We start from the raw sequence: 19,701 nt of genomic DNA, 5'->3' as shown, positions 1-19,701 counted from the left end.
TTGACTTGCACTTCATGATGAAAAGACAAACATTTCAGGTGAAGGATAATCCACTTACCTCCGAGACTGTGTTGATCTATATTTTTTATTGTTTGTATTAGGCTTATCAATAGGCTAGCTGATCACTGTTGTTGTGCTATATATATGATATTGTAATATTTACCAACTATTCTAAAAGTTTATTAAAGTGTCACATCACAATAAAATAGAAAAATATATAAGTATAGTATTTTTATGTTACATTAATACCCATTGTGCGAGCTGTCTCTTCAATACCGCGCGGTTTATATACATCTTGCCACTGATTGGGCTGACATTTCTGACACACCCACCAAACAAGAGAAAACGTATCTCAAACCTGTTGCGCACCGTTGCAGACCGTTTCCAGGAAACATGTCGTTCAACCCGGAAAACGTAGCAAAACGTTGCGCACCGGTTTGAGCTTGAACGTGCCCCTGTTTTCTCATTGGTTCATTGTTTGATTGTGCACAGGTGTCCCTTGTTTGCTCATTAGTCTTGTGTGTATATATAGCCCTCATGTTTCATTGTTCTCTCTTGTCTAGGATTGTTCCCTACGTTGGTGAGTTCATGGCAAGTTATGTTCACGTTAAGTTTCCACATTCATGTGCTCATGTTTTAGTTCTGTTTATTTTGTATATCATTGAAAAATCTGCATTTGGGTTCCCTATGCTTGCCTCCAGTGGACTTACACTTAACCCCTGTGCACACTGCAACGCTCCGTGTCATTAATTTGGATTGCTGTCTCTGTTCTATTTTGTACAATTTATTTGGCAGATCAGACAAATCTCTGTCTTGGCTTAATGATGTTTCCTTTTGTAGTGATATTTTGATATGCTATTTCGGTAACACTTTAGAATACTGTTCCGTCATTAATGAATAACTACACAGGAACAAATGAGTAATGCATTATTGACACTCTAGTAACTACTATAACTAACAAGAAACTCTGATTAATGTATTAGTAAGTGCTCAGTTGAAGGTGGTAGTTCACTATTAGCTAATCAGTAACTACTGTTTTTTCATTCCTCCCAGAGAACTACTAAGAACTACTATATACAGGTTCATAATTAATGTGAATAATGCATTATGTATAATTACTAAAGTAAAGGTCGTGGTAACACTAATTTAATGATTCAAGTATTACCAAATCCTTTACCAAACATGATAACTCGCTGGAGTCATTGTAAACCATTGAGGTTTTTATGTGTTTTTGTACAGTTTGGTATAGTAATTCCTTTTGATGGATTTGATAACACGAGTAATTACTAGTGGGTTACCATGATCTTCACTTTAGAATACTGATCCAAATAATTAGTTCTTGAGTTTTAACTATCCAATACTGTACAAAAACCTCAAAAGTTTACAAAGACTTCAGTAGTTACTAGAGAGTTATCATGTTTTTCACTTTAGAATACTGATCCAAATAATTAGTAATTCCTTCTGAAGGATTTGGTAATACTTCAGTCATTACTAGTGGATTGCACTTTAATAATGTTTTTTTTTAATTATTATCATTTTTTGTTTTTTCCACCCCCGGAGCTCGCGCTTGCCTTAAACAGCATAAACAAAGTTCACACAGCTAATATAACCCTCAAAATGGATCTTTACAAAGTGTTCGTCATGCATACTGCATGCATGCATCGGATTATGTGAGTATTGTATTTATTTGGAAGTTATTTTGGATGTTATTTGATTCTGAATGAGTTTGAGGTTTTGCTCCGTGAGGTTTTGCTAACATTACACACTGTTGGAGAGATTTATAAAGAATGAAGTTGTGTTTGTGCATTATACAGACTGCAAGTGTTTAAAAATGAAAATAGCAACGCTCTTGTCTCCGTGAATACAGTAAGAAACGATGGTAACTTTAACCACATTTAACAGTACATTAGCAACATGCTAACGAAACATTTAGAAAGACAATTTACAAATATCACTAAAAATATCATGTTATCATGGATCATGTCAGTTATTATTGCTCCATCTGCCATTTTTCGCTGTTGTCCTTGCTTGCTTACCTAGTGTGATGATTCAGCTGTGCACAGATCCAGCTGTACTGGCTGCCCTTGTGTAATGCCTCAATCATGGGCTGGCATATGCAAATATTGGGTGCGTACACCCTGATGTTATGACAGAGACACCGGAGGCAGAGATGAAAGCAATGTAACAGTTTATTGTAATGATCAGCAGTGAGACAGGTGGGTAGAATGATGAAGGTGAAGATCTTGAAGGTGAATGAGAGGTAATACTGTCCTTTTCTTTATGATGCAGATGGAACTGGAGGGAGACGCTGGAGCTGGCAGACGAACACACTCACACACAGGCAGGTAAGCACACGAGGAGATCCGAAGACGATGGAGACGAAGGAGACAATGGAGACAGGTAAGTATCACTTTGGAGTCCTTGAAGGTAAGCGTACAACTGGTTGTAACACAAACGAGACCAGACGATGAGTGTGTGTGAGTGTGTGGTATTTAACTGTGTGCTGATGACTGCGGTGATGATGTGCAGGTGGCGGTGATTAGTAGACTGGTGATTGAGTGCGTGGATACGGGAGTGAGGTGGAACCTGACGTGTCTGTGACAGTACCCCCCCTCCCACGGCCCGCTCCAGAGGGCCGTGGACCCCGACGTCGTGGTGGTCGTCCTCGAGGTCGTGGGGCAGGTCTGTCTGGGTGGTTGGTGTGGAAGGTCTGTAACAGAGCTGGATCAAGGATATCATTCTTGGGAACCCATGAGCGTTCTTCGGGACCGTAGCCCTCCCAGTCCACCAGATACTCTAAAAGACCACCACGGCGCTGGGAGTCCAGAATCTCACGTACAACGTAGGCTGTTCCATCATCCAGAACGAGTGGAAGGGGGGGCTCGACGGCTGCCACGTCAGGTTCTGTGGGAGGAAGAACAGAAGGGTGGTGAGGCTTTAATAGTGAAACATGGAAAGTTGGGTGAATTCTCTTATATTGTGCTGGGAGTTGTAACCGGTAAGTGACAGGGTTGATCTGTTGGAGGATGGTGAACGGGCCAATGAAGCGGGGACTCAGCTTCTTGCAGGGCAGGCGCATCTTGATGTCTCTGGTGGACAGCCAGACCTTCTGCCCCGGTTGGTAGTTTGGAGCGTGGGAGTGCCGAAGGTCGGCTGTCGTCTTGCGCCTGCGCAGGGCTCTCTGCAGCTGGTGGTGAGCTGAGTCCCATACCCTCTCGCTCTCCCGGAACCAGTAGTCGACAGCAGGAACGTTGGAGGGTTCCCCGTCCCAGGGGAACATTGGGGGCTGGAAGCCGAGCATGCATTGGAAAGGTGTTAATCCTGTTGTGGCTTGGCGGAGGGAGTTCTGGGCGTACTCGGCCCAGCCCAGGTACTGGTTCCAGGAATCCTGGTGGCCGTGACAGAAGGTACGCAGGAAGCGGCCAATCTCCTGGATCTTCCGTTCCATCTGCCCGTTTGACTGAGGATGGTATCCAGACGACAGACTGACGGTCACACCCAGGAGTGAGAAGAAAGCCTTCCATACCCGTGAGACGAATTGTGGTCCTCTGTCTGAGACTATGTCTTCGGGGATTCCGTAGTGGCGGAAGACATGGTTGAACATTAATTCTGCTGTGGCCATAGCTGTTGGTAGACCCTCCAGGGGAATTAGACGGCAGGCTTTAGAGAAGCGGTCTACGACGACCAGAATGCAGGTGTTACCATCAGACTCGGGGAGATCTGTGACAAAATCTACTCCCAGGTGTGACCAGGGTCTCTCAGGAACGGGCAGAGGATGGAGCTTGCCGGTGGGAAGATGGCGTGGGCTCTTGGAGATGGCGCACTCCCTGCAGCCCTGCACGTACCTCCTGACATCGTTGGCCATGTTTGGCCACCAGAAGCGCTGTTTGAGCAGCGAGAGGGTTTCATTGACCCCCGGGTGACCAGTGCCAAGTGAAGTGTGAACAGAGTGCACAAGTGGAGTGCGTCGTGTCCTGGTGATGTAGCGCAAGCCCTGGGGACAACCCAGCGGAGTGCGTGGGGAGGCATTGGAGGAGGGTAAGGTCTCTTCTGACCATTCGATGGGGCTGACGAAAATGGATTCAGGTAGGATGGTTTCGGGTTCTTCATTCTTTTCCTCCGGGGCGTGGAGACGAGAGAGAGCATCGGCTTTCAGGTTTTTAGAGCCAGGTCGGTATGAGATGGTGAAATGGAATCTTGAGAAGAATAACGCCCATCGGGCTTGGCGAGGGCTGAGTCGTTTGGCGGCTTTCAGATATTCGAGGTTCTTGTGGTCGGTGAGTACTTGGAAAGGGTGATTGGCCCCCTCCAACCAATGCCTCCATTCCTCAAGGGCGAGTTTTACAGCCAAGAGTTCACGGTCCCCGATGTCATAGTTCACCTCCGCCGGGTTGAGCTTGCGGGAGAAGAAGGCGCATGGATGGAGCCTACTTGGATTCCCCTGCTGCTGTGATAGGACCGCTCCCACTCCTGTGGTGGAGGCATCCACCTCCACGACGAATGGTAGGTCCGGGTTGGGGTGGACGAGGAGGGGAGCGGTGGTGAAGGCCTTCTTGAGCGTCTCAAAAGCTTCGGTGGCAGGTTGGGACCAGGACAGAGACTTGGGCTGCTTACGGAGGAGGTTGGTGAGTGGACTGACGATGGTACTGTAGTTCTTTATGAATCGACGGTAGAAATTGGAGAAACCAAGGAATCGTTGGAGTTCTTTTATGGTGCTTGGAGCTGGTCAGTTCTGGATGGCAGATACCTTCCCCTCGTCCATCCGGATGCCACTGTGATCAATCACATATCCCAGGAAGTGGACAGAGGGCTGGTGGAATGAGCACTTCTCTGCTTTCAGGAACAGATGGTATTGCCGTAAGCGTTGGAGGACCTCCGCAACGTGGTGGCGATGTTCGGCCAAGCTCCGGGAGTAAATCAGGATGTCATCGATATAGACCAACACAAACTTGTGGAGGAACTCCCGGAGCACCTCATGGATGAAATCCTGGAATACGGAGGGGGCGTTGACCAGGCCATACGGCATCACGAGGTATTCGTAGTGACCGGTGGGCGTGACGAAGGCGGTCTTCCACTCGTCCCCTCGCGTATCCGGATGAGGTTGTACGCGCTGCGGAGGTCCAACTTTGTGAACACAGTGGCACCGCGGAGATGTTCCAGGGCCGCTGGGACGAGGGGAAGTGGGTACCGGAATTTGACGGTGATTTTGTTCAGTGACCGGTAATCGATGCAGGGCCGCAAGCCTCCGTCCTTCTTGGCCACGAAGAAGAAGCTTGAAGCAGCAGGGGAAGTAGACGGGCGGATGTATCCTTGGTTAAGGGCCTCTTTGATGTATTCCTCCATAGCCTTCTCCTCCGGCACTGATAGGGGGCAGATGCGTCCCCTAGGCACTGGCTCACCCGGTAACAGATCAATTGCACAGTCCCATGGCCGGTGTGGAGGAAGCTTGGAGGCGCGTTGCGGGCAGAAGACGTCGCTGAAGGGGGCGTAATCGTGAGGTATGTCGATGGAGCGTTTTTCCACAGGGCTCTCGATGGAGGTAGCATTGATGGAGAGGTTCTTGGATGGAGGAGATCTTGGAACAGGAAGGTCTGGAAAACAGCTGGAGAAACAGTGGTCGCCCCACTTCAGGACTTCGCCCGTGCGCCAGGAGATGGTGGGATGATGGAGTTCCAGCCACGGGCGCCCTAGAACCACGTCAGCGGTGGACTCCTCCAGAACCAGCAGATGGATGAGTTCTTGATGGAAGATACCCACTTGTAATTGAAGGGGTCCAGCGACACGGCGAACCGTCTTACGGCTCAGGGGTTTGCCCGTGATGGAGTTGATTTGATAGTGAGTCGGAGACGGCGAGGTCTTGATCCCGAGGTGTCGACAGAGGGCGCCGGAGATGAAGTTTCCTGCTGACCCTGAATCGAGGAGTGCCACCACTGGAATGGAAACATCAGCAGCAGTAAGGTTTACAATGGTAGTGAGTGGTTTCATGTTCTGGATAGAGGGAATGATAGCACTCACCACGGGTCGAGGAGGACGGGTTGGGCATGCAGAGATGACATGCCCAGGTAATCCACAATACAAGCACAGATTCAGGGTCAGCCTTCTTTGTCTTTCTGTGGGTGACAAACGGGAGTTATCCACTTGCATAGGTTCGGTGGCTGGTTCTGGAGAGCTGACGGGTTCGGACCGACGGAGGAGAGTGCTGGCTAGTGGCTGGCCCTGGTGCTCACGGAGACACGACTGCATACGAGAACCCACTCAGATGGCGAGCTGGATGAAACGTTCGAGTCCTATGGAGTCCTCGTATGCAGCGAGATGCAGCCGCACGTTGGGCTCCAGACCTTGTCGGAAGGTGGTGATGAGGGCTTGTTCGTTCCATCCGCTGGTTGCGGCGAGCGTTCGGAACTGCAGGGCATAATCGTTAACAGTATTGTTACCTTGTTTTAAATTATACAATTTCTCACCAGTGGTAGAATCAGTCAGGGGTTTTCCGAAAACTTCTCTGAAGTGAGAAACGAAAGCAGCATAGGATCTGATAACTGGTCCTTTCTGAGTCCAGAGAGAATCCGCCCATTGGAGGGCCTTACCCTGCAGTTGAGAAATCACGAACGCTATTTTAGCCGTGTCGGTGGGATAGAAGTGCGGCTGCATCTCCAGGACCAACTCACACTGAAGGAGGAATCCGCTGCAGTCCTCCGCCGATCCTGAGAAGGGCGCCGGTTTGGCCATGGGACTGGCGGTGCACATAGGAGAAGCAGCGGTGATGGTGGATGCGGAAGCAGCCGCGGTGGTGGATACAGGTGACGGTGACGGTGGTTGTGGAGTGAGTGCTCGTCGCAGTGCGTCCACGAGCTCTTGAAACGGGTCGTGATGGCTCATGCTGATCGATAGTTGTTATGGTCCGGTCTTCTGTTATGACAGAGACACCGGAGGCAGAGATGAAAACAATGTAACAGTTTATTGTAATGATCAGCAGTGAGACAGGTGGGTAGAATGATGAAGGTGAAGATCTTGAAGGTGAATGAGAGGTAATACTGTCCTTTTCTTTATGATGCAGATGGAACTGGAGGGAGACGCTGGAGCTGGCAGACGAACACACTCACACACAGGCAGGTAAGCACACGAGGAGATCCGAAGACGATGGAGACGAAGGAGACAATGGAGACAGGTAAGTATCACTTTGGAGTCCTTGAAGGTAAGCGTACAACTGGTTGTAACACAAACGAGACCGGACGATGAGTGTGTGTGAGTGTGTGGTATTTAACTGTGTGCTGATCACTGCGGTGATGATGTGCAGGTGGCGGTGATTAGTAGACTGGTGATTGAGTGCGTGGATACGGGAGTGAGGTGGAACCTGACGTGTCTGTGACACCCGACAGTTACGTAACAGTCGGTGTTATGTTGAGATTCGCCTGTTCTTCGGAGGTGTTTTAAACAAATGAGATTTATATAAGAAGGAGGAAACAATGGTGTTTGAGACTCACTGTATGTCATTTCCATATACTGAACTCTCGTTATTTAACTATGCCGAGGTAAATTCAATTTTTATTTCCAGGGCTCCATCATTTGTTCCTGTGTAGTTATTCATTAATGATGGAACAGTATTCTAAAATGTTACCGTTATTTTTTAGCCATAAGATGTCCTAAGATCTGTCTACCTGTTTACCCATTTTATGACAGCCAAAACAACAAACACATGTAGTACTTTAATGTCTTCCAAAACAGGGTAAGTCTCCCAAAACTCCTGTACTTGCTCTCCCATGGGATGCTCACCTTGTTATTGCACCAGTCTCATGCTGCTGTCTCAGCTTGACTCAGAAATTATTAAAGTGCTCCCAGTAAGCAGACATTGTCATTGATCTAAATTTGTTTTAATCATTTTTTTTTTTTTTTTTTTTTACACATTTCACTTAGGGAGAAGAATGGAAAGAAAACAAAAGTACATTCAGATGAAAAAATACTGAATGTAAAGGGCCATAGTCGCCATCTAATTTAATTATCCAATCATTAGGTGTCTTACTGAATGTAAATAGTTTTTTTTTTTTTTTTCGCCATGATGTCTGATAGCAGATTTTGTAATCTTATCTAAACTCAACCATAATCAAGCAGAAAAAAAACTAAACAAAAACAAAACTATGACCACATAGAGGACACCCAGATATTGACAGATAATTTTATCTCTTCTGATGAGAGTGTGAGACTATTAAAATAAGAGATGAGCAAGGATATAAAGTACTTGAGTAACTGTACTTCATTATTATATTTTTTACTCCTTACAATTTGACATAGACCTTCATAGTACAAAGAAAATTTTTTTTGCCATTCTTCATGAAATAAATCTTCAGTTTTACTGAAATCACAAGCCTATCAAACGTCACTCCTGGCTGATCTTTTAGAGCCAGTCTCATCCATTTCAGTGTATTTGTATTTGGACACAACTATGCTCATTTGTCTTGTGAAGAGAAATCTCATCAGTCTCCACAACACAGTTTTTGACCTAAAGCTGCATGTTTTAATTATAGGCATTGGTGAAGATGGATGACCTGGTTACTGTCAATGATCAGTCTATAAACGGCTATATTCAAGTTTCAACTACAAAATCATCATCTGCTCAATTTAAAGTTTAAAAATGTCACTTCACAAGTTTCATCTTGACATCTGTAATTATGTTGCTTTAGAAAAATGTTACTTTAATGGGTCTATTTATTTTAACAGTCAGTTTCAAAAGCTAAGAAAGATAAAACACAATAATCCCTTATAATACATTGCCATTCAAAAGTTTGAGGTCAGTACGATTTTATTAATTTTGGGGGGAAATAAATTAATGCTTTTATTCAGCAAGGTGGCATTAAATTTATCAAGAGTGACAGTAAAGACATTTATAAAGTAACAAAAGATTTATATTTCTAATAAAAAGCTGCTTTTTAAAAAATAAATAAATAAACAAAAAAACATTCTATTCAAAATAGTGCTGAATCAGTTGAGATGAGCTCTTTGTTCATTGTTTACTACTTTTTATCCATCAGACCTTGAAATTGATCACACCTGTGTCCCCTATACTCTCTCGTATGTGTATCACACTTTCCCATGCACTCTTGCTGAATACATATACCTCTCAATATAGCCTGATGTCTTACTCCACTGCTCCAGACTGACAAACCCTCAGCATTAGCAAGTGCACTACAGACAGAAGCCGTCATGCTCTGCTTCCTTCATATCACACAGTCTGCAGGGCAGAGAGATGCACTAGAGTTTCAAGTTCCATCCACACACAGACTCTCTAGGCCTAAAATAACTCAGGCACATCACCAATCATAATGATTGGATAATTATATTAGGAGATGACTATGGCCCTTTGCTTTGCTGCCTGACTGACCTCAGGCTTCGTTTATTTCCACTCTTCTCCTAACATCCTATGGGCAGTGTCAAATGACTAGAGAAGTAAAAAATGGCTCCTGTCTGACAGTGCCTGTCTGGGAGGCCAAATTTATATTCAGGCTTCCCTCTCTCCTGCCCTGTGTTTCTACAGCTCAGGAGGAATGCTGGACTTATGGATGCAGTCCTTCTGGTAACTCCCACGGGACTTTAATTATCTGTGGGCGAAAGGAGCTTTGGAGCAGAGTAGTGTGGATGAATGTGTGCATCTAAGGGGTGTTTGCTCTCAGTTTCACTCTTTTTCCTCTCTCTCCTCTACCATCTACCTTGGTCAGACGTTGTGTGACCTGAATGGGCAAAAATGCGGGCTAAATGGAATTGTCCAGGGAGATGGTTGCACTGTCTGTCTAGAAGCTGAGCTTCATCACATGCATACAGTCTCATTTCCCTACCCACACTTGAAAAATAACATGCTTTCATAATGCAATAGTATTTAATGTGAAGCAAAGTATCCCCCCCCCCCCATGTTTTTGTACATTCTCTGTTTTACACAAAGACATTATTAGTAATTACTATTTGAGGAAAATAATCATGTGACATTGAAGACTAGAGTAATGGCTTCTGAAAATTCAGCCTTGCCGTTACAAAAGAAAATATAAAACATTTATTTTAAATTGTAAAAATATTTCATTACTGTGTAGTACGGTGGCCGGGAAGTGCAAAACAACATTACAAAGTGTGAAACACTTTTACGAAGCACAAGACAAATTTACATTTTGGAAAACATTTTTACCTATAATAAAACATAATTACATGAGAAAAACACTTTTACCAAGGACGAAACAAATTTACATTTTAGAAAACAAATTAACAAGACGCAAAACACTTTGACCAGTCCCGAAACAAATTTACAACGACAGATTCTTCACGGAAAGGGAATGTACCATACACCGGAAGTGACGCGGTGAAAGGTGTTGTTGTTGTTGGTGAGTGCGGTAAATTCGTGTTGTGGTTGTGGAGTAAATGGCGTAAATAAAGTTTATGGTGACCGAACACGGACTGCGGCCGAGGGATGTTTTGTGGCAAACACATGAGCAGCTTAACGCGGTTTTTTTTTACGTGTGGTCGGTGTTTGGAGTTTCTAAAGGACGTGGGCCAGACGGAAACACAGGGGACGTCTCGACAGCCGGACAGTGCTAAGCAAAGTAAGTTGTTATTTGTTCTTTTTAGTGTAGCAAAACGCTAGCTATCTGAGGCCATGTGAATAAAAATCAGTAATGCTAATAATGATTTTTTAAGCGGCTTATAATTTTCTGTTTTGAAACGGAACTCTGTCCATTTCAGCAGAACAACCATGCCCATCATACAAACAGTTCATGGAGTACAGAAGCTCGAAGTCAAAAGAACAACAGTCTTTTAACTATGGGCCAAAAGGAAGATTTAAGCCTAAAGAAAGAAAACACATCCAGGTAAGTTGTACTGACCGTCCTATACAATTTTGCAATGCTCTATATGTATTTGTGTGTATATTTATTTTACGTATGTATACATAAATTATATATCTTTGTTATTTTACTAGATAAATGTAGTATTGATGGCATCACATGAAACTGATGGAACCTCTTTAAAACCTCTAAGAGGGAAAACACTCCTGTTATTTACAGACCCGGAGGTAGCAGCACCTGATCTACTGAAACAATTCGGTGAAGAATTCGCTCTGATGAACTTGAAACAGAAAATACCATATGTGTAATGTGATTTATAACAAAATAATCTTTTTTTTTTATAAATCTTTCTGTTCCCTCTACTACTACCTTTTACTCAAAACTACATTATATGGAGCTAATCATTTTTATGTTTTATCATGTTTCAGAGATGCACCAGGACATTCATCAACAATTCAGCCAGGACAGGTAATAAGGCAGACTGGAACCATGACATTTCTTGCTTTCAGTGTTGTTGTTTCAGACATTGTTGTTGTTTCACACTTTGTAATGTTGTTTTGCACTTCCCGGCCACCGTAGCATGTTTGATCAAAGTATTTTAATAACAAAGTATTTTTACCAAAGTATTTCAATAATAAAAGTTGCATTATTTAACATGTACAGAGTCAGTATCATATGCACCTCTACAAGCACAAAGGTTTAGAAACAGATCTGGTTGTTTAAAATGTCTGCCTTCTATTCAGTAAAAAGGTCAGAATGAATGCATTTGTATTACATTCACACACTTTCTCATGCCAGAAGGAAAGGGAGAACACCTCTGGCTCAGTCGGGTCAGCTAATATCTGGCTGGATTTGCTCATGTGATCTCTTCGCTCACTCTTTGGCTCTAAGCAGTGCACTGTGAAGGACCGCTACATGCAAGTATGCCTCTCTACCTAGACACTATTCTTAATATCCTCTGTCTCGCTTGCATGAACAGAACTCACAGCATCTATAGTTAATATTAAATATAAACTACATGAATATTTCAGCATACCTGAAGCTTAGTATAATATTTGATTGCATAGCAAAAAAGAGATATTTTTTCACCAGTATGGCACCACAATGGCCGTATGTAAATGTAACTATGCAAAAAGTGCAAAGAGGATTACGAAAGATTAGACAGCACTGCGTCCAGATTAAAGAGGACATCTGTGAGGTTCCTGCCACCATCTCCACTGATGAAAATGAGAGTTTGTTCAGTGACCTCATATGTAAATGGACTTCACCAAACGCCTCAGTTAATTTCAACATGATAATGTCACGCTGCTTCCTGGCTTGACAGCATGCAATTACAAAAACAATTAAACGTTATCCAGACCTTGGTCATGTTGCGGGACAATAATACATGCATACTGTGATACTGGAGTGGTGTTACCTGTATCTTTTGTGCCATGTTCTCAAAGCTGCTGTGCTCTCTCAGATAAGAACCTAAGCCTTTTATGCTTTGATAACATCTTTGCTTTGTGCTTTTAGAGTCAAACATACATTAAGAGAACAGTCTGTGTGCGACATTACACGTAGCTCCCACCTGCTAGGAGACCCGTCAAGGTATGTCATTTTTTCAGGGTAATATTGTTTTATAATGCTTTGACAGTGACCAACTCCATGTCTGATAAGGCAAAACAATTGCCATTATCTTGCAGAACTACCGATAATTTTATATACCTGATATATTCATCCTTCCTCCCTTCATTTATTTATTTATTTATTTTTAATTTAACATTAAAATGATTTTTGAAGAAAGGACTGGTTCTGTCCAAAGTGATTCATAAATAATTCATGATGCCACATTTGTTGTTTGAAATAATATTTTTTTTCATTCGATTATAGAAATTACCAGAAATTGTACATGCATCATGTGCACGCTTTTTATGCTAAAAGTTATTGTAAATTATAGTACTGTAATTGCTATTCATGCAGTTCCTTTTGTACAAAGCGTGTTACTTTGAATTACCCCAGCAAGCAATTTTATGTCTCATAGCCCAAGAGTAGACTAGTCATCAATTAGATGACTATTAGACGACTACATATTTGTCTAATATACCCAGCAAGCAATTTTATGTCTATTAGACGTCTAATAGCCGTCAAAACATAGCCCGGCCGTCTAGGCTAAAATAAGGCTGAATTTGGGCTGTCAGTGAAAATCTAATAGACGTCTAACCATAACCCAAGAGTAGACTAGTCATCAATTAGACGACTATTAGACAACATATTTATGTCTAATAGGCGGTTAATACGGGTCTAGGCTAAAATAAGGCAAAATTGGGGCTGTCAGTGAAAATCCAATAGACGTCTAACCATAACCCAAAAATAGACTAGTCGTCAATTACACTACTAATGAATGATTACATCTATACATGCAATAGACAACAAAATAATGGCTAAAGGATTCTTTTCACTTAAATATAACAGGTTCTCATAAATGACAATCCGTCCAAACAAATTAAATATAAAAGGTTTTATTTAGAAAAAGAACTCAAGATAATACACAATGATAAAAAATAAATAAATTAAATTAAATTTTACAAATACAATACAAATAAACATTAAAAGAAAATTACAACGTGTAACATAATAAAAATATAAAACATTGACAAAAAAAAAAAAAAAAGTTAAATAAAAAATGTTAACAATATTTTTGGTTTATAAAACAACCTGATTAATTTTCAGTTCCATAAATTCCATGTTTTATGTAAAGCACTTTTAATTACCTTGAACACTGTTGTTGAAATGTGCAATACAAAATAAACTTGCCTTGCCATATCAAAAACTCATATTTTTCTTTCATAATGATCAAAAGATTAAAAGATATACAAGGCTTCCATAACAAATAATAGTAGGGTGCACAGGTTTCATGTTTACCCCCTTGTATTTAGATAATTACAGAGTTTTAGGGCACAAGGAAACACTACAATACATGTGCATCTATGTTAATCTAACCACGTTTTACTCTGAGTCTGCACTGTTACCCGCTAAAATGTCACGGTTTCTACACATAATGTACATAAATAATAAACACATGTCAAAATGAAACACGCAGATACTTACAAGACCAAAAGCAGGAAAGAATTTGCTTTAACATTTGCTGTTGCTTGCTCTCCGTCATCAACAGTTGTAAAATGCGGAAATGTTTATCGCGAGATCTGGCAACAGTGATCGAGAGCTAAAGTTCAAGTCTCGCGTTGCCAGTGGTCATGTCTCAGTACAGCCACAGTAGGTGGGCTACAAATAGCCGGTATGACTATGAGCTAAATCACGTCTACGCACAGCCTACACAATATAACGTGTCAAAGATATGAAACCAAACACCTTATTTTATATATATTTTTTTTTTTATATTTTGGCAAAAACGGCATGTAACCAAATGAAAGATTATTTTGGCTAAAAGGTTACACATAGCCGGACTATATCGGGTCTATAGTTAACTGAGAAGGTGAAATGACGGCTATTGCTTGCTGGGACGCTATTTGAATTATACCATTCTGGTATACACTCATATGCCTATGCTCTAAACTGCTACAATAACCACAGACTTTATAACAGAGCTCATTCAAGCAAATGTAACTGTGCAATGCTTAATGGAAATTATAGGCTGGGCAATTGACCTGGAAAATATATAATCATCCCCATTCAGGGGCAGAGCAAGCAGAAGTAGGCAAATATGACAATAACTTCTGGAAAAAGAAATATGTATAATAAAATTTACAGGACAGACAACATCACATGCATGGAAAGATTTGATTGTGTTCTTCCCCTTCTTTAGATGATTTTAGATTACATTTAATTTTGATAGTCCACTTTAATCATTGTAATAACTATAAGTAACTTTGCAACTACAAGTCAACTAACATCTAGGTTACTAATGTAACCCCCGTTCCCTGATGGTGACTGACAAATTGGGATCTTGTCTGAGAGCCCAATCACCTTCAAGTGGGAACAAAACAAGCCAATGGGGGAAGCCACTATCAGTATCTCACAGAAGTGAATACAACCCTAAGTGAAAACATCCAAATTGGGCCCAAAGTGGCAATATCTTTTGTGGCCACCATTATTTTCCAGCGCTGCCTTAACCCTCTTGGGCAAGGAGTTCACCAGAGCTTCACAGGTTGCCAATGCATTCCTCTTCCACTCCTCCATGATGACATCACGGAGCTGGTGGATGTTAGAGACCTTGCGCTCCTCCACCTTCCATTTGAGGATGCCCCACAGATGCTCAATAGGGTTTAGGTACCCCCAGCTTCTTTAGCAAGGCAGTGGTCATCTTGGAGGTGTGTTTGGGGTCATTATCATGTTGGAATATTGCCCTGCGGCCCAGTCTCCGAAGGGAGGGGATCATGCTCTGCTTCAGTATGTCACAGTACATGTTGGCATTCATGGTTCCCTCAATGAAATTTAGCTCCCCAGTGTCGGCAGCACTCATGCAGCCCCAGACCATGACACTCCCACCACCATGCTTGGCTGTAGGCAAGACACACTTGTCTTTGTACTCCTCACCTGGTTGCCGCCACACACACTTGATACCATCTGAACCAAATAAGTTTTTCTTGGTCTCATCAGACCACAGGACATGGTTCCAGTAATCCATGTCCTTAGTCTGCTTGTCTTCAGCAAACTGTTTGCAGGCTTTCTTGTGCATCATGTTTAGAAGAGGTTTCCTTCTGGAACGACAGCCAGTCGATTTGAAGCAGTGTGCGGCTGACCCCCCACCCCTTCAACCTCTGCAGTAATGCTGGCAGCACTCATACGTCTATTTCCCAAGCACAACCTCTGGATATGACGCTGAGCAAGTGCACTCAACTTCTTTGGTCGACCATGGCGAGGCCTGTTCTGAGTGGAACCTGTCCTGTTAAACCACTGTATGGTCTTGGCCACCGTGCTCCAGCTCAGTTTCAGGGTCTTGGCAATCTTCTTATAGCCTACACCATCTTTATGTAGAGCAACAATTTTTTTTTTTTTCAGATCCTCAGAGAGTTCTTTGCCATGAGGTGCCATGTTGAACTTCCAGTGACCAATATGAGAGAGTGAGAGCGATAACACCAAATTTAACACACCTGCTCCCCATTCACACCTGAGACCTTGTGACACCAACGAGTCACATGACATCGGGGAGAGAAAATGGCTAATTGGGCCCAATTTGGACATTTTTACTTAGGGGTTTACTCATTTTTGTGGCGAGCAGTTCAGACATTAATGGCTGTCTGTTGAGTTATTTTGAGGGGACAGCAAAGTTACACTGTTATACAAGCTGTATACTCACTACTTTACATTGTAGCAAAGTGTCATTTCTTCAGTGCTGTCACATGAAAAGATATAATAAAATATTTACAAAAATGTGTGGGGTGTACTCACTTCTGTGAGATACTGTAAGTCCTCCATGTACCACATGTGGAGGTTCCAGAGGTCTGGACATGGGTGCCATATGGTGCTCAGTCCCAGAGAAAGCAGGTCTTTCCTCAGGGGAATCCACCAGGGAGGGGCTTTCGTGAGGAGCATCAGTTCTGAGAACCAGGTCTGGGTGGGCCAGTAAGGCACAACCATCAAGAGTGTCAGAGTCAGTGTGAGCAAGCTCACTGGGGGAAATGCAGCTGGGGCCAGCTGTGTGCCAGCGCATCTGTGCCAAATGTCCCCTCAGTCAGAGAATAAATTAACTGGCAGTGGGACGTGTCTGGAGAGGCAAACAGGTCTACCTGTGCGGCTCTAAAGCATCTCCAAATCAGCTAGACTGCCTGGAGGTGGAGTCTGCACTCTCCTGTGAGCTGTCGTGAGTGTGAGCTGTCATGAGAGTGCATCAGCTGCACAATTGAGCTCTCCCAGAATGAATGGCACGAAGTGACCTGAGTCACTTCTGAGTCCAGAGGAGGAGATGGTGGGTGAGTTGAGACATGTGAAGTAAGAGTAGACCACCTTGACAGTTGATGTCCGGACCAGCACATGCTTGTCCTGCAGCACTAGTCAGAACCAGCGCAGGGCAAGCAGTACTGCTAGCAACTTGAGGCAATTGATATGCCACTGCAGTCAAGGTCCTGTCTGGGAGCCCAAGGCTGCATGCCCGTTGCATAGAGAACCCCAGCCCCACGGTGGAGAGTTTGACTCTTTTCCCAGTTGACCCGAAGCCCCAGTGCAAACACCCACTTACCTTAATGGGGCAAGGCCAGCTGGAGGAACCAGCTCTATTGCATACTTCACCAGAACAGGAGCATTCTTGTCTGCCATTGAGGTAAACCGATGCCGCTGAACCTGGGGGGATGCCTGGCAATCTGAATTGCATAGCTGAGTATGATTGTCTGAGTGAGCCAGCGAGATGGACTGGGAAACACTAGCCAGGCTCCCAGATGTTGTGCAAGTGGGGCAAGTGGGACTACAGATGCACCCGCAGTGGGGCAGCGAGGTGGAGCATAGGGGCCCTACCCTGAAGGCACTGGCAATGAGCAGGCTGGGGGGCTGCCGCAAGCGGATGGGTGGAAACAGCAGGATGCGACCGCTGGGTCTGTACTGCCAAGGTCTGATGGGCGAAGTTCGTCCGACCGTCGCCAAAGAGGCCGGCCTGGAAGATATGGGAGTCAAGAAAGCGTAGTACTCATAGACCACAAGTGTGCTCAAGGGACTGCTCAGTGACTTTCGTCACCTGGAGGGTGAGGTCCATCACTGTACGCAGCTCCTACATCAACCATGGATCAGAACTACCCTTGTGCAGCTCTTTGAGTGCCTTGACTTGCCGGAGAACCATGGCATGCAGGGCGTAGGCAGCCTGTCCAGCGGCACTGTAAGGCCTTGAATGGGAGACGCAGGTGATGCATGCTCCACCTGGGGGATCTCCACGTACCCTGTGGCCACCCAACCATTGAGAGTAGTGAGAGCGAAGGAGGCACTGGAGAGGTTTTGGGCAGAAAAAGATGCCTTCCACGACTTTGTGACCTCCTCAAGCACTTCTGGAAAAAAAGGCACTGGAGTGGAACGTTGCTGTTCAGCAAGCCCCGCCCCGAGAAACCAATCGTCCAACCTTGAGCATTTGGGACATGGTGGAGGGTTCCACTCGAGTCTGACACTCATGGCAGCCTGGGAAAGCATGACGGTCAGCTCTGGGTCACACATGCATGCATTCTGGTCTGTTCTGTTTATTCAGTTTTTCTTCTATTACCTTTTGAATCGATGCCCCCAGTGCATGATTGACACCTTGTGGATGAAGTAATTACTGCAAACAAAATAATAAATACACATATGCACGTAAGTTAGGGTTAATAGAATGAGCTGACATACTTGAAAATCTGTGGTGTGATGTAAAGGCTGTAGTTTCCAATAATACACACAACACATACATTGAGCTCTTGAATAGCCTGAAACTGTCCACATTATATTAGCCCTTGACATGTTTATAAGAGTAATTCACTGAAAAGTCTGTATTTGTGACCCGTCACGGAATCCAGGGACACAAGTCGGCAGCACAACTCTCGAGCAAAATGAGAAAGAAGCATTTTTTTTCAAAATTGGTGATTTTCGTTTTTTTGCAGAATCTGTTAGTTGAGATCATGAAGAAGCCTTTCCGTGTTTGAGATAGCAGTATTGGTATATTTAAAAGTGTACATTTTGAGGTCGAAATCGGCTTGTTTTTCGGAGATTCTAGCACGCAGTAGGGGCGTGTCATTGTCTGTGTGTATTTCCATACTGGGAAGCGTGGCTACTTATTATGCAGTGCTCTGGCCGGCTCTAGCTGATATCAAAATTCAATGAAGAACCGTGGCCGTTACACCGAAAATGTTTTGAAGTACTTCTTCGACAAGCCGGATGCTTATGAACAAGCGCTCACTGATTCTGAAGACGATCTGAGCGACGATGAAAGCGGCATAATAAGACATTACCTCTCTGGAGTCGGGTAACGCGCCGGCGCGTTTTGCAGGTTTTTTTTCACATTGCAGCAAAACAGACTTAAAATACTCCATCATATTTTGTCATAGAGACATAAGTAATATATATCAATTGAAACTATAGAATGTCTTCTTTTATTTGTGTACACTCAGAGTAAAAACAAAATGTTGTGCTTTTTGAAAAATAAAGAAAACTAACATGATGCGTGATCTCTCATCTCCCTCTGAACGAAGTCCAATCTGATAGTTCTCAGAAAATGAACTGTAACTTAGTGAATACTAATCATAAAAAAATTATACTTATGTCTGAAAAAACGTTGAAATGTCAAGTTTTAAAATGTGTAAGTCAAATCGAAAACAAACCTTCTGTGTTTATGTAATCTGTATGAAAAGAGAGCCATGTCAGAAGTCCGTGATTCAGCTCATTATCCGCTAATGCGGCCACGCCCACGGAGCCAGCGCTATTCAGACGCAAATTCAGTCAATACATGCATTCATCGCCTCAATCGTGTATTTATTGTCTTGAAAAGTGTTTTGAATAGCCATAGTTAGCGATCTCTGGCCTCTGTTAGTCCAGTTATTTCCTGGATTGCCTATTCTTCTTTAACAGGCTTCTCAGGTGAGAACATTTCATTTCATGATTAGTGACCAAAATGATCACGGTTATCACAGAATCCTGTTCAAAAAGTCAATTCACCAAGTTTTATGTGGAAAACCAGCAAATAAAAAATAAAATTAGCATCAATATGTACTTTTTCTTTACATAAACATTAAAATAATAACATTAAAAATGATGGGCAGATTTTAAAGGAGTGTCTTGCAACATGTTATCTACAATGCACAAGTTCAAATAGAGTTTTGACAAAAAAGTCACATATTTCAGCCTCTAAATCATTTTTATAAAAGTAAAAAAAAAAAATTACTGATATTTACAATGCACATTAACCTTTATTATTAATAGTATGCGGTCCATGCAGCTT

The sequence above is a fragment of the Megalobrama amblycephala genome, linkage group LG3 (genome assembly GCF_018812025.1).
Source record: "Megalobrama amblycephala isolate DHTTF-2021 linkage group LG3, ASM1881202v1, whole genome shotgun sequence".
In the NCBI taxonomy this organism is placed as follows: domain Eukaryota; kingdom Metazoa; phylum Chordata; class Actinopteri; order Cypriniformes; family Xenocyprididae; genus Megalobrama; species Megalobrama amblycephala.
This window is presented reverse-complemented; position numbering follows the sequence as displayed.